This window comes from Eurosta solidaginis, chromosome 4 (genome assembly GCF_040869045.1).
Source record: "Eurosta solidaginis isolate ZX-2024a chromosome 4, ASM4086904v1, whole genome shotgun sequence".
In the NCBI taxonomy this organism is placed as follows: Eukaryota; Metazoa; Arthropoda; class Insecta; order Diptera; family Tephritidae; genus Eurosta; species Eurosta solidaginis.
In genome coordinates, this window is record NC_090322.1 from 112480128 (window position 1) to 112495429 (window position 15302).

At 35.4% G+C, this 15302-nt stretch overlaps 1 protein-coding gene across 16 annotated transcripts in view; it reads left to right on the forward strand.

The window, feature by feature from the left end:
- The window catches only part of Nadsyn (NAD synthetase), a 1223365-nt gene that overhangs the window by 1004535 nt on the left and 203528 nt on the right, over window positions 1–15302 (forward strand). The window contains exon 6 of one of the 16 annotated variants that reach the window (XM_067782511.1): window positions 10781–10829. The exons of 14 other annotated variants lie outside the window; for them this stretch is intronic. The gene's annotated coding sequence lies outside the window, so the exon portion shown is untranslated. Of the gene's footprint in view, window positions 1–10780; window positions 10830–12805; window positions 12825–15302 lie in introns of those variants that run through there. One more of the 16 variants, XM_067782514.1, reaches the window with a different exon arrangement.

Genomic DNA, 15302 nt, shown 5'->3' on the forward strand with positions numbered 1-15302 from the left:
ACCCTGAGAAAATGGGCAGCGTCTTCAGAAAATCTGCAATACAGAAAATGCATTTCAAACCCGGCTTTAAGACAAAGGCAAGGCTTTAATTTGCGGAAGAGCACATACAAAATGGAACAATCTGGTCTTACGTTATATTCAGTGATGAAAACAAGTTCAACTTGGATGGTCCAGATGGATATCGCTACTACTGGCATTATTTACCAACGACGTTCGAATAATGACAAAACGTGCACAGGGAGGAGGATCTGTCGTTGTCTGGGCAGCTTTTAAAAGTGAACTTAAGTCCGAAATTGCATTTGTTTCTGGCAGGATGAATGCACTATCATACCAAAAGACATTATTTGAATACTTCCTTCTATTCATAACTTTATCAGAAGACGAAGAATTCATTTTCCAGCAAGATAACGCCCCCATTCACACAGCAAAAACAACAAAGAAGTGGTTTGAGGAATTCGGTGTCCCGATTTTAGCATGGCCAGCTTTAAGACCAGATTTAAACGCTATAGAAAACTTGTAGGGAATTCAAGCAAGGTTTACGATCATTGTATTGAGACTTGAGACACTGTCAAGGACAGAATCACAAGCTCGTGCGGGGAGGTTCCTGGTGGTACTCTAGATAAGCTTGTTCAAAATGTCCCACGCCAATTAGTGGATGTACTCAAAAACCAGGGTCGGTCCACAAAATATTAGGCAAAAATAAAATAGTGAGTTTATAATTATTCTCAAGTTTTTGTACGAATAAGCGGATTCCGTTTAGTTTAAACGAAAAATATTTAAATGCATTTAATATGTTATGTTTAATATGTCTCTGTATCTAGTAAAACCACATGTCCGAAAGTTTAGATCCATTAATTTTCTTAATAAAAAGATATATGAAAAAGTATATTTGAGTACACATGTACGAAAATTTAGCTCCATTCATTTTCTTAATAAAAAATATATGAAAAAGTATAGTTGGGTTTATATTTATTCGCAGCACTGTACTAAGGTCGCTTATCTTAGGCACGTATGCCTACAAAACATTGATAAAATTACACTGCCGTATACAACAGAATTATAGTATTTTACATTGAAATACATTGGCGCATAAATTCTAATAATATAAACTGTTGTAGTTTTAAAATTTTCCGATGGTGTATTAGTTGTTGTATATAGACGTAATACCCTGCTTACTTTGCTTAGCCATCGAGAATGTACAACTAGTCCTGGTTTTATGTTAGCTAAATCAACTGGAACAGCAGTATTTGAAATTGTTTTCGCCATTTCATATAAATATTTAACATCTGTAGATAATTATGGTTCTTGTTCATCACTGATCATACAAGGCATATTTTCCAATGCTATTGGTTCAAAACATATATATAGTACTTCTATATCAATACCTTCCTATCTTCCTAATGTGCAAATTTTCTGTCAAGCATTATTTGCTGAAACTGTGCAAATGTATGTTCTGGGCATGCGCGGGCTTTGTTAGGGTTAGTGAATTATAGTAGCGTGTGTAAAAAAGTATTAAAGGGGTAGCAACGAGCAACGGGTCACTATCCCCTTTACCCATACTAATTGTTATAAAATCTCAGTTTAGTCGATTAAACAATGAAAAGGCCAACAAATACAATACAAGGCTTGATGTATTTATTATTTAAACATGGCTGTAGCCATACAAAGTACAGTATTTACATAAATAGTAAAAAAAAAAAACAAGGCGAATAAATAATTCATATTTTTGAAAGGAAAAAAAATCAAATATACATGTATAAAAATATACTTATACATACATCTCAACAAGCATTTCTTTAAACATTTTTAAAAATAATTTAAAGTGAATTAGAAACGATATATAAACGTTTTCAAAATTTTACTTATTTGAGTTTTTTAATGAAGTAAATTTTTGATGAAGTAAACAAAATATGAGTACTGGGCTGGCTGCTATTAGTGTTGAAATAATATCAATTTTGTAAATTTTTTTCTAACATATTATTTTTCGTCCGTGCTTTTTTTTCGTTTCAAAAAACAAACGAATATCCAAATAAAAACTTATTACTTCCTTACACATCTGTGTCCGGTGATTATTAAAGATGTCATTGCTAAATAAATTTTCGATGCCTATGTGATCGTCCATGATACTATTGGAGAATGCATCACTTGTATTTTGAAACATTTTATTTATTAAACTTAATTTTGCATTTCCAATTGGGTATGCCTTGAGAACTTGTCCTAAAGCTTTCTCTGACACAATACAAATATTACATACGTCCACAGATGGTGCGACTAACGGACCTTTATTTTTGTGCGCTGAAATATTTAAGCTCCTTTTTTACAAAAATTTAACGACAGCCTTGAGATTTTGTCTCCTTCTCTCGTTGTATGTCTGTACCGTAATGTTTGGCAGGCTGCACAGTTCAGTAGTAGTGATATAGAAGTATTACATACATATATGGTTCAAAATCACTTACAACCTGAAAAATAAATTTTTTAGATCAATTAAAATTAGTATAATTTTCCTATTTTAATTTGATTGAAAAAATATAATGAAATAATTTTAACAAGTGCATACCTGAAAATTTTCACAGTCTTGAATGTCTTTGTATATTTTTCCACTTGCTGCTCTTGGTCCAGTCGTGACTGTTTTATCTAATGCTCTGAATAAATGACCAAATGGTAATTCATTGAATAAAACAGTGCAGTGGTCTATTTAAATGCTTTTCAAAAAGTTTTATAACACCATTTTCTATTCCAGTATTAGCTGGTTCTCCATCGCTGCATATGCCAATTAATTGATCTATTGACAGTTTTTGCTATTGAAGAATTCATTTCATTTTTATACTCAGTTGAGCAGAGCTTACAGAAAATATTAAGTTTGATTGGATAACGGTTGGCTGTACATATATAAAGGAATCGAGATAGATATATACTTCCATATATCAAAATAATCAGGATCGAAAAAAAAATTTGATTGAGCCCTGTCTGTCCGTCCGTCCGTCCGTTAACACGATAACTTGAGTAAATTTTGAGGTATCTTGATGAAATTTGGTATGTAGATTCCTGAGCACTCATCTCAGATCGCTATTTAAAATGAACGATATCGGACTATAACCACGCCCACTTTTTCGATATCGAAAATTTCGAAAAACCGAAAAATTGCGATAATTCATTACAAAAGAGAGATAAAGCGACGAAACTTGGTAGATGAGTTGAACTTATGACGCAGATGAGAAAATTAGTAAAATTTTGGACAATGGGCGTGGCACCGCCCACTTTTAAAACAAGGTAATTTAAAATTTTGCAAGCTGTAATTTGGCAGTCGTTGAAGATATCATGATGAAATTTGGCAGGAACGTTACTCCTATTACTATATGTATAAAAATTAGCAAAATCGGAGAAGGACAACGCCCACTTTAAAAAAAAAAAAAATTTTTAAAGTAAAATTTTAACAAAAAATTTAATATCTTTACAGTATATAAGTAAATTATGTCAACATTCAACTCCAGTAATGATATAGTGCAACAAAATACAAAAATAAAAGAAAATTTCAAAATGGGCGTGGCTCCGCCCTTTTTCATTTAATTTGTCTAGGATACTTTTAACGCCATAAGTCGAACAAAAATTAACCAATCCTTTTGAAATTTGGTATTGCCATAGATTTTATGACGCTAACTCTTTTCTGTGAAAATGGGCGAAATCGGTTGATGCCACGCCCAGTTTTTATACACAGTCGTCCGTCTGTCCTTCCGCATGGCCGTTAACACGATAACTTGAGCAAAAATCGACATATCTTTAATGAACTTAGTTCACGTGCTTACCTGAACTCACTTTATCTTGGTATAAAAAATGAACGAAATCCGACTATGACTACGCCCACTTTTTCGATATCGAAAATTACGAAAAATGAAAAAATGCCATAATTCTATACCAAATACGAAAAAAGGGATGAAACATGGTAAGGTAATTGGATTGTTTTATTGAAGCGAAATATAACTTTAGAAAAAACTTTATAAAATGGTTGTGACACCTACCATATTAAGTAGAAGAAAATGAAAAGTTCTGCAGGGCGAAATAAAAAACCCTTAAAATCTTGGCAGGTATTACTTATATAAATAAATTAGCGGTATCCAACAGATGATGTTCTGGGTCACCCTGGTCCACATTTTGGTCGATATCTGGAAAACGCCTTCACATATACAACTACCACCACTCCCTTTTAAAACTCTCATTAATACCTTTAATTTGATACCCATATCGTACAAACTCATTCTAGAGTCACCCCTGGTCCACCTTTATGGCGATATCTCGAAAAGGCGTCCACCTATAGAACTAAGGCCCACTCCCTTTTAAAATACTCATTAACTCCTTTCGTTTGATACCCATATTGCACAAACGAATTCTAGAGTCACCCCTGGTCCACCTTTATGGCGATATGTCGAAACGGCGTCCACCTATAGAACTAAGGATTACTCCCTTTTAAAATACTCATTAACACCTTTCATTTGATACCCATATCGTACAAACGCATTCTAGAGTCACCCCTGGTCCACCTTTATGGCGATATTTCGAAAATGCGACCACCTATACAACACCACCACTCCCTTTTAAAACCCTCATTAATACCTTTAATTTGATACCCATATCGTACAAACACATTCTAGAGTCACCCCTGGTCCACCTTTATGGCGATATTTCGAAACGGCGTCCACCTATAGAACTAAGGCCCACTCCCTTTTAAAATACTCATTAACACCTTTAATTTGATACCCATATCGTACAAACACATTCTAGAGTCACCCCTGGTCCACCTTTATGGCGATATTTCGAAAATGCGACCACCTATACAACACCACCACTCCCTTTTAAAACCCTCATTAATACCTTTAATTTGATACCCATATCGTACAAACACATTCTAGAGTCACCCCTGGTCCACCTTTATGGCGATATTTCGAAAATGCGACCACCTATACAACAACCACCACTCCCTTTTAAAACCCTCATTAATACCTTTAATTTGATACCCATATCGTACAAACACATTCTAGAGTCACCCCTGGTCCACTTTTATGGCGATATTTCGAAACGGCGTCCACCTATAGAACTAAGGCCCACTCTCTTTTAAAATACTCATTAACACCTTTCATTTGATACCCATATCGTACAAACATATTCTAAAGTCACCCCTGGTCCACCTTTATGGCGATATCTCGAAAAGGCGAACACCTATAGAACGAAGGCCCACTCCCTTTTAAAAATACTCATAAACACCTTTCATTTGATACCCATATTGTACTAACAAAGTCTAGAGTCACCCCTGGTCCACCTTTATGGCGATATCTCGAAAAGGCGAATACCTATAGAACGAAGGCCAACTCCCTTTTAAAAATACTTATTAACACCTTTCATTTGATACCCATATTGCACAAACGAATACTAGAGTCACCCCTGGCCCACCTTTATAGCGATATCTCTAAACGGCGTCCACCTATGGAACTAAGGATTACTCCCTTTTAAAATACTCATTAACACCTTTCTTTTGATACCCATATTTTACAAACAAATTCTAGAGTCACCCCTGGTCTACCTTTATGGCGATATTTCGAAAATGCGACCACCTATACAACAACAACCACTCCTTTTAAAAACCCTCATTAATATCTTTAGTTTGATGCCCATATCGTACAAACACATTCTAGAGTCACCCCTGGTCCACCTTTATGGCGATATTTCGAAACGGCGTCCACCTATAGAACTAAGGCCCACTCCCTTTTAAAATACTCATTAACACCTTTCGTTTGATGCCCATATTGTACAAACAAATTCTAGGGTCACCCCTGGTTCACCTTTATGGCGATATCTCGAAACGGCGTCCTCCTATGGAACTAAGGATTACTCCCTTTTAAAATACTTATTAACACCTTTCATTTGATACCCATATCGTACAAACGCATTCTAGAGTCACCCCTGGTCCACCTTTATGGCGATATCTCGAAAAGGCGACCACCTATACAACAACCACCACTCCCTTTTAAACCCCTCATTAATACCTTTAATTTGATACCCATATCGTACAAACACATTCTAGAGTCAACCCTGGTCCACCTTTATGGCGATATTTCGAAACGGCATCCACCTATAGAACTAAGGCCCACTCCCTTTTAAAATACTCATTAACACCATTCGTTTGATGCCCATATTGTACAAACAAATTCTAGGGTCACCCCTGTTCCACCTTTGTGGCGATATCTCGAAACGGCGTCCACCTATGGAACTAAGGGTTACTCCCTTTTAAAATACTCATTAACACCTTTAGTTTGATACCCATATCGTACAAACGCATTCTAGAGTCAACCCTGTTCCACCTTTATGGCTATATCCCTAAATGGCGTCAACCTATAGAACTATGGCCCACTCCCTCATAAAATACTCTTTAATGCCTTTCATTTGATACACATGTCATACAAACACATTCCAGGGTTTCCCTCGGTTCATTTTCCTACATGGTTATTTTCCCTTATGTTGTCACCATAGCTCTCAACTGAGTATGTAATGTTCGGTAACACCCGAACTTAACCTTCCTTACTTGTTTTAACTTGTGTTTTGCATTTTCTTCTTCACCCAAATTAACATATCCAAGTAATTCAGCATTAGGCTCTTTTAGAACAACCAAATGGAGTTTTTTTTTACTATATTTATATGAAATTTCTCATTAATTTTCTCTCTAGTTAATGTATCATTTTTTCTGCCATCGAAAGAAAATGCAGTTATGTTGGAATCTATGTATCGTTTACGAAGCACTTCATCTCTAGCTTTTATTTTTTCTCTTGCAACTTTATATTTATCGATTATGACAAGTTCACCACGAACATCTCGAAAATTTATATCTTCGAAAAGGGCTGTTGCTAAACATGAAGCAACTCTATCTGAAACACCGAATCTGTCACATAATAGCAAAATTTATAGCATCGTATCGTTGAGTATAATGTCCTCGTTTCATTGTAACAGATACTTCTACAACTGCTTCATTTGCAATTTGTGCTTCACCTGTTTCCATATCTGTTCCAAGTGGTTCGTATGTTGGATCATCATTAACTGTTGGCATTGTTGGTATTGTTGTAGGTGTTTCTTCTACAATGTCATCCATATATTCAGGTATTGTGAATTTTTTATCATTATGTTGACATCATAAATTCTTTTAAATGGTTTGGTATTAAACCACATGAGCATTCTGTTGTTATACTCAGTTGAGCAGAGCTCACAGAGTATATTAAGTTTGATTGGATAACGGTTGGTTGTACATATATAAAGGAATCGAGATAGATATAGATTTCTATATATCAAAATAATCAGGATCGAAAAAAAATTTGATTGAGCCATGTCCGTCCGTCCGTCCGTCCGTCCGTCCGTTAACACGATAACTTGAGTAAATTTTGAGGTATCTTGATGAAATTTGGTATGCAGGTTCCTGAGTACACATCTCAGATCGCTATTTAAAATGAACGATATCGGACTATAACCACGCCCACTTTTTCGATATCGAAAATTTCGAAAAACCGAAAAAGTGCGATAATTCATTACAAAAGACAGCTAAAGCGACGAAACTTGGTAGATGAGTTGGACTTATGACGCAGAATGGAAAATTAGTAAAATTTTGGACAATGGGTGTGGCACCGCCCACTTTTAAAAGAAGGTAATTTAAAAGTTTTGCAAGCTGTAATTTGGCAGTCGTTGAAGATATCTTGATGAAATTTGGCAGGAACGTTACTTCTATTACTATATGTACGCCTAATAAAAATTAGCAAAATCGGAGAAGGACCACGCCCACTTTTAAAAAAAAAATTTTTTTTAAGTAAAATTTTAACAAAAAATTTAATATCTTTACAGTATATAAGTAAATTATGTCAACATTCAACTCCAGTAATGATATGGTGCAACAAAATACAAAAATAAAAGAAAATTTCAAAATGGGCGTGGCTCCGCCCTTTTTCATTTAATTTGTCTAGGATACTTTTAACGCCATAAGTCGAACAAAAATTAACCAATCCTTTTGAAATTTGGTAGGGGCATAGATTTTATGACATTAACTGTTTTCTGTGAAAATGGGCGAAATCGGTTGATGCCACGCCCAGTTTTTATACACAGGCGTCCGTCTGTCCTTCCGCATGGCCGTTAACACGATAACTTGGGCAAAAATCGACATATCCTTAATGAACTTAGTTCACGTGCTTACTTGAACTCACTTTATCTTGGTATGAAAAATGAACGAAATCCGACTATGACCACGCCCACTTTTTCGATATCGAAAATTACGAAAAATGAAAAAATGCCATAATTCTATACCAAATACGAAAAAAATCATGAAACATGGTAAGGTAATTGGATTGTTTTATTGACGCGAAATATAACTTTAGAAAAAACTTTATAAAATGGTAGTGACACATACCATATTAAGTAGAAGAAAATGAAAAAGTTCTACAGGGCGAAATAAAAAACCCTTAAAATCTTGGCAGGTATTACATATATAAATAAATTAGCTGTATCCAACAGATGATGTTCTGGGTCACCCTGGTCCACATTTTGGTCGATATCTGGAAAACGCCTTCACACCACTCCCTTTTAAAACTCTCATTAATACCTTTAATTTGATACCCATAACGTACAAACTCATTCTAGAGTCACCCCTGGTTCACCTTTATGGCGATATCTCGAAAAGGCGTCCACCTATAGAACTAAGCACCACGCCCTTTTAAAATACTCATTAACACCTTTTATTTGATACCCATATCGTAAAAACATATTCTAAAGTCACCCCTGGTCCACCTTTATGGCGATATCTCGAAAAGGCGAACACCTATAGAACGAAGGCCCACTCCCTTTTAAAATACTCATTAACACCTTTCTTTTGATACCCATATTGTACAAACAAATTCTAGGGTCACCCCTGCTCCACCTTTATGGCGATATCTCGAAACGGCGTCCACATATGGAACTAAGGATTACTCCCTTTTAAAATACTCATAAACACCTTTCTTTTGATACCCATATTGTACAAACAAATTCTAGGGTTACCCCTGGTCCACCTTTATGGCGATATATCGAAACCGCGTCCACCTATGGAACTAAGGATTACTCCCTTTTAAAATACTCATTAGCACCTTTCATTTGATACCCATATCGTGCAAACGCGTTCTATAGTCACCCCTGGTCCACCTTTATGGCGATATCTCGAAAAGGCGACCACCTATACAACAACCACCACTCCCTTTTAAAACCCTTATTAATACCTTTAATTTGATACCCATATCGTACAAACATATTCTACAGTAACCCCTGGTCCACCTTTAGGGCGATATTTCGAAACGGCGTCCACCTATAGAACTAAATCCCACTCCCTTTTAAAATACTCATTAACACCTTTCGTTTGATGCCCATATGGTACAAACAAATTCTAGGGTCACCCCTGGTCCACCTTATGGCGATATCTCGAAACGGCGTCCACCTATGGAACTAAGGATTACTCCCTTTTAAAGTACTCATTAACACCTTTTTTTTGATACCCATATTGTACAAACAAATTCTAGGGTCACCCCTGGTCCACCTTTGTGGCGATATCTCGAAATGGCGTCCACCTATGGAACTAAGGATTACTCCCTTTTAAAATACTCATTAACACCTTTCATTTGAAACCCATATCGTACAAACGCATTCTAGAGTCAACCCTGATCCACCTTTATGGCTATATCCCTAAATGGCATCCACCTATAGAACTATGGCCCACTCCCTCATAAAATACTCTTTAACGCCTTTCATTTGATACACATTCCAGGGTTTCCCTCGGTTCATTTTCCTACATGGTTATTTTCCCTTATGTTGTCACCATAGCTCTCAACTGAGTATGTAATGTTCGGTTACACCCGAACTTAACCTTCCTTACTTGTTTTTAAATTGCATTTACATTTTCCAATGTAAAATAATTAAATTGTTGATTGTACGAATGCTGTAAGTTCCTGAACTTTTTTTCTGTGTTTAATGCTTTCGTGATATTTTTCAATTAAAACATTTTTTCTTAGAATACTAGGTCTATCAATTAGTTGAATATTCAATTTATTCCAAATTTCAACCAATATATCAATTACATGAGGAGTTAAATTTTTATGCGAAAACATTTTACTTTCAATTTTAGCATGATCACTTAAAAAAAATCTTAAAATGTCATGACTAGACGGTAAATTCAGATTATTTAATTCACTTGATAAACCAAATGCAATAATATCGTGTTCAAGTATATGTGATAAAGTGGATTCAGATGATGTAGAACGCACTCAGAATTTAGATGATTAAATTTTGAATTCCCCTACATATAAATACAATTTGATTACTCTTTCTGACTAAATAATGAGTTATCATACAATTAAACAAAATAAATCATCAAATATGAATACTTTTGATGATCAAAAACTGAAAAGCATTTTTCGATTACTTTTTGGAATCATTTTTGAAGTCCTTTGTTGATTAAATTTTAATATTTCATAAAAATTAACAAAAAGAATAATCCAATATGCTTACTTTTGACGATCAAAAACTGAATATAGTTTTTCAATCACATTTTGGAATCATATTTGAATCAAATGTGTTTACTTTAGGTGATCAAAAATTTTTAATCATTTTTAATTCAGCTTTCTGAATTTTTCTGACTATATCTGTTTACTGAATAATGAATTTTATACTTGTTAAAATTTTACTTTTCATTGAAAATCTTATTTTTTCACATACACACATTTTTTCTTCCCAGAAAATACATAATAGTTGGACAATACAAATTTTGTGAGCTATTTGACCAGGTAAGTGAAACTCTCTTGACATATGTAGCTGGATATGTCCTCAACATCCCGTACCGTATCGTATTTTAAGGTATTGACGATCATAGCTGATGTTGGATGTTGTAGTCGAAGGTGTATATCGGTCAAGTTTGTTTGCGAGTGACCTGTGGTTCAAATAGCTCACTTCCGCATGCTTTCTTCCCCTGATGAAATAAGATTATTATGTAGTATCTTATTTTGAATTAGATATGAAGAATAAATGCATCATAATCGCATTCAAAAATGATTCAAAAATCTCAACCAAAACGATTGAAATATGTTCACGAATATGATCAGAAAATTACTGTGAAAAGCAGTCAAATATTACTCTAAAACAATTAAAGCTCAATTTTACAATGATATCAAATATGAATAAAAAGCGTTTCGAAATATGAATCATAAATGATTATTCAAGAATAATCATATTTATGGTACATTTTTCTCCCGACGATACATTAATTTTCGAACAGAAAATACTTTTAAATTTGAACGTTTTTAATTATCTTGGGGTATGATATTTAAGTATTTTTTGATCAAAATTTTCAAAAAATGCTGGCTGGGAAGGATTTGGTGCATCCATTTTAAATTTAAATACAAAAAGCTGTAAAGAAAAAAAAACTCCATAAGAAATTTGTTAAAAATGATAATATAGTAGTTAAAAGTTGATTTTAGGCAAATTTCTCATAATTCAAGCCTGATATATCTACTAAAATTCAAAAACACTATAGATATCAATACAGAGTCTGAAATATACGTAAAATACCTTTAAAGTAAGCCGAATATGATATTTTTCCTATAATTCTATCAGAAGCTATGAAGATGGCCAAACCCCACATTCATATAGCAAAATATCTATTTTGCAAAAGTGGGGCACTCGAAATCGGACTTAGAGCTCTTCAGCAATTTTTCTTAGAATTATCTGTAGATTACGTTTTTGGTATACTCCTGATGGTATTTCTAGTAAAAGTTGGAAAATTTCGTTAATAACCCTGCCCTTTTTTTGTAACTAATAACGCTTTTGTTGGCGACCACCGTGGTGTGATGGTAGCGTGCTCCGCCTACCACACCGAATGCCCTGGGTTCACACCCCGGGCAATGCAACATCAAAATTTTAGAAATAAGGGTTTTCAATTAGAAGACAATTTTTCGAGGCGGGTCGCCCCTCGGCAGTGTTTGGCAAGCACTCCGAGTGTATTTCTGCCATGAAAAGCTCTCAGTGAAAACTCATCTGCCTCGCAGATGCCGTTCAGAGTCGGCATAAAACAAGTAGGTCCCGTCCCGCCAATTTGTAGGAAAAATTAAAAAAAGGAGCACGACGTAAATTGGAAGAGAAGCTCGGCCTAAAATCTCTTCGGAGGTTATCGCGCCTTACATTTATTTTTTTTATTTTTTAATAACGCTTTTTTGTACAATGGCACTTGTGTGTTTATGTTTATTGTTCTGTTTTATCTTTATTTTAAAATAAACAGTAGCGAAATCCCCATGTCTGAAGGAAAACTATATTATTACCCGCTCAAGGGCATTAGTGTTAGCCTCTGTATCCTTTTTGCTTCTTTTAAACGAAAATTAGTTCAGAAAAGAACCATATGTATATGTTTATTGCGCAGCCTTGTAACACTATGTATTAAGCACACAAAACAAAAAACAACAGCATTTCAAGTAGACTGCCTTACTTGTTTTTTTTTTTTTTAATATTTTTTCTCTAGCCGGTACTAATTTTAAATTTGTCTTCCTTTGAACGTTGAGTTTCACTGAGAAGCTTTTCATGGCAGAAATACGCTCGGAATGTTTGCGCTTTTTGCCCGGGAATCGAACCCAGGATCTTCGGTGTAGGCGGAGCACGCTACCACCACACCACGGCGGCTAGCCATTCTTGAGCATTGAATTGACGCATGGGATTTTTACTGCTGGAAGGACAAGCTAAAACTGATAGACTGCTTGATTTATTGAATTTTTGTCTCTGCTCTCACATGACATGTAAGTAAACATTAAATAGTTTTCCAAAGCTCTACGAAGCTATGGAGTGCAAAACTGGTTTATACACGTATGTGTTGCCCAATAATGGAAGTTTGACATTTTGCCGGAAGTGCCAATAAAGTAAAACGAAAAGTGATAAATAATGAATAGATTTCCATTCCATTAATGTTTTTAGTTCTTAGCTGGAGCATACATACATACATAAATTATAACTCAATTGGAATCATGCAATATATTTGAAATATGTTAATAATTCAAAAAATAGAAATGTATAAAAGTTTACCCTTATAAGTGCTGTGATTAATAAAGAACGCTGAAATGACAATTATGATATCAATAAAAATAACAACATGGGTAATAAAATTATAATAACTGTAATTTGGTGCAATGTATCACCGAGGAGCACTCGATGCACAAATGATAGATGTCTTAATCTGTTTGTGAGAAATAATAAGATGAACGAAGCAAATCCCACTAACTGGCTGATCCGCCGCTGAAGCCCATTTTTGTCGTTTTCCAGGCGCGGCCGCCGAATGACATAAATATTGTGACGAATATTAGTATCACTAAGCGATACTACCATCACTAAGCCGATACTAAGCATCCACTTGTATGTACGTAAACAAACCAATCATCATCTACACACATACATACAAGGCAACAGAGAGATACTCATTAACACATGTAATCATCAGCCGAAGTAGTACTCACATATACACACGCATATGCCAATGCGAGAGGCTACAAACTACAAATACACGCGTATATAGCTGGTAACCAAGCAGAAGATTCTAGAACAAGCGTATGCAGATTTGTAAATGCAAGTGTATAGGTAAGTGAGAGCGCATTGATCGCGCGAACCAATTGATTTTCATGTCAGTCACTTACTAGACAGCAACTAACAAAGGCTTCTATTTTTTTGATGCGCAATATGCAAAGCGAATAATTTTCTATGCTAACCAAAAAAATTATACGTACATTAATGCATATTTTTAACATTCGCTGCGCAAACATGCGATAGCGACGACCAAATCATTTGGTAAGCAAAGAGCGCAACCTATCTGTGTGAAGAGCGTAAGCTGTTTGTCTGATCAATTGATCTATGAATCGCCGATGTCTGTTCTAGAAGGAGAAACGTCTATACATTTGGAGAAATATGCGGACAAGGCAATAGAGAGTTTAAAGCAGAACAAACTGGGTAGTCAGTAATCAGTTTGCTTTAAACACGCTATCAGTCGCGAAGTGAAGTATAATTGTACTACTCCCAAAGTAATCTAATAAAGACAATTTTGCATTACTGAATATTGGTGTTATTTATTCGACAATTTGGCGATTCAAACGTTTGCAGAAGTTGTAAAATAAGCGGAGTTTCCCTAAATTCGTTACAATATTATACATTTTGTACTCATTTAAGACTGTCTAGGCCGAAAATTGGTCCGATATGGTCAAAAGAGGTATCAGCAGACCAGAGTTGGTATAATTACGATAGCCGATACAAATACTCAGTAACTGAAAATATCAATTACCAAGTATAAGTACATTTTATTGGTACTTGGTATTCGATACGTGCATTTTAAACTATTTTTCAAATACTTTCAATTATTTGAAATTTAAAAAATTTTTGTATGACAAAAAACTTAGTCGTCGTTAAATAGCAAGAGCAATAAGAACACCATATTAAAAACTTGGAACGTTTTTTGTTAAGTACGTGCCATGGTATTTTTCAGAATAAATAACTCTTGGCGCCGTATCTCCTAGGAGATTTAGGCCGAGCTTCTCTTCCTTTTTTAATTTTTCCTACATATTGGCGGGACTCGACATGTTTTATGTTGACTCTGAACGGCATCTGCAAAGCTGATGAATTTTCACCGCGAACTTTTCGTGGGAGAAATACACTTGGACTGTTCACCAAATCACTGCCGAGGGGCGTTTGAAAAAAACTTTTCTGAAGTATTTCGATGTTGTTTTTTTCGGCGTGTGTGTTGTGAATACTGACTTTTAGTGGTAAGGCGGAGGTAGCATGTGGCATGGTTGCAAGCCCCTGCTAGCTCGTCGGATGGGGTGGGGTTTTGCACACCTGCCTTACCCGCAGTTATCTCAACAAAAAAGTGGTTCATGCCTAGAGGTGAATACAGAAATAGAGGGAAATTAGGAAATGGAAGAAAAAAGGAAAGAAGGCCCGTCCAGAGTCAGGGGGAGTCTACCCACCCTCTTCGCGTATCTTACGCAAAGCCATGGGCGCCGTGCTGACTCCTCTAATTTTACGGCGCCCCCAAAACCTGACTCAAGTTCGTCTGTCTAAGGGTCCTTCACGTCATTGACCCTCCCACTTCCCCTCTTCTTACCTGGAACAACACCCACACCAAAGAGTTGAAAAGTTAGCCTTCCATTACTGAAATAAATTTAGCTTCAACCTTTCAAATTTGTCAACGTTATAAACATTATTTTATTCAATTTTACAGTCGCTAACAAACTAAA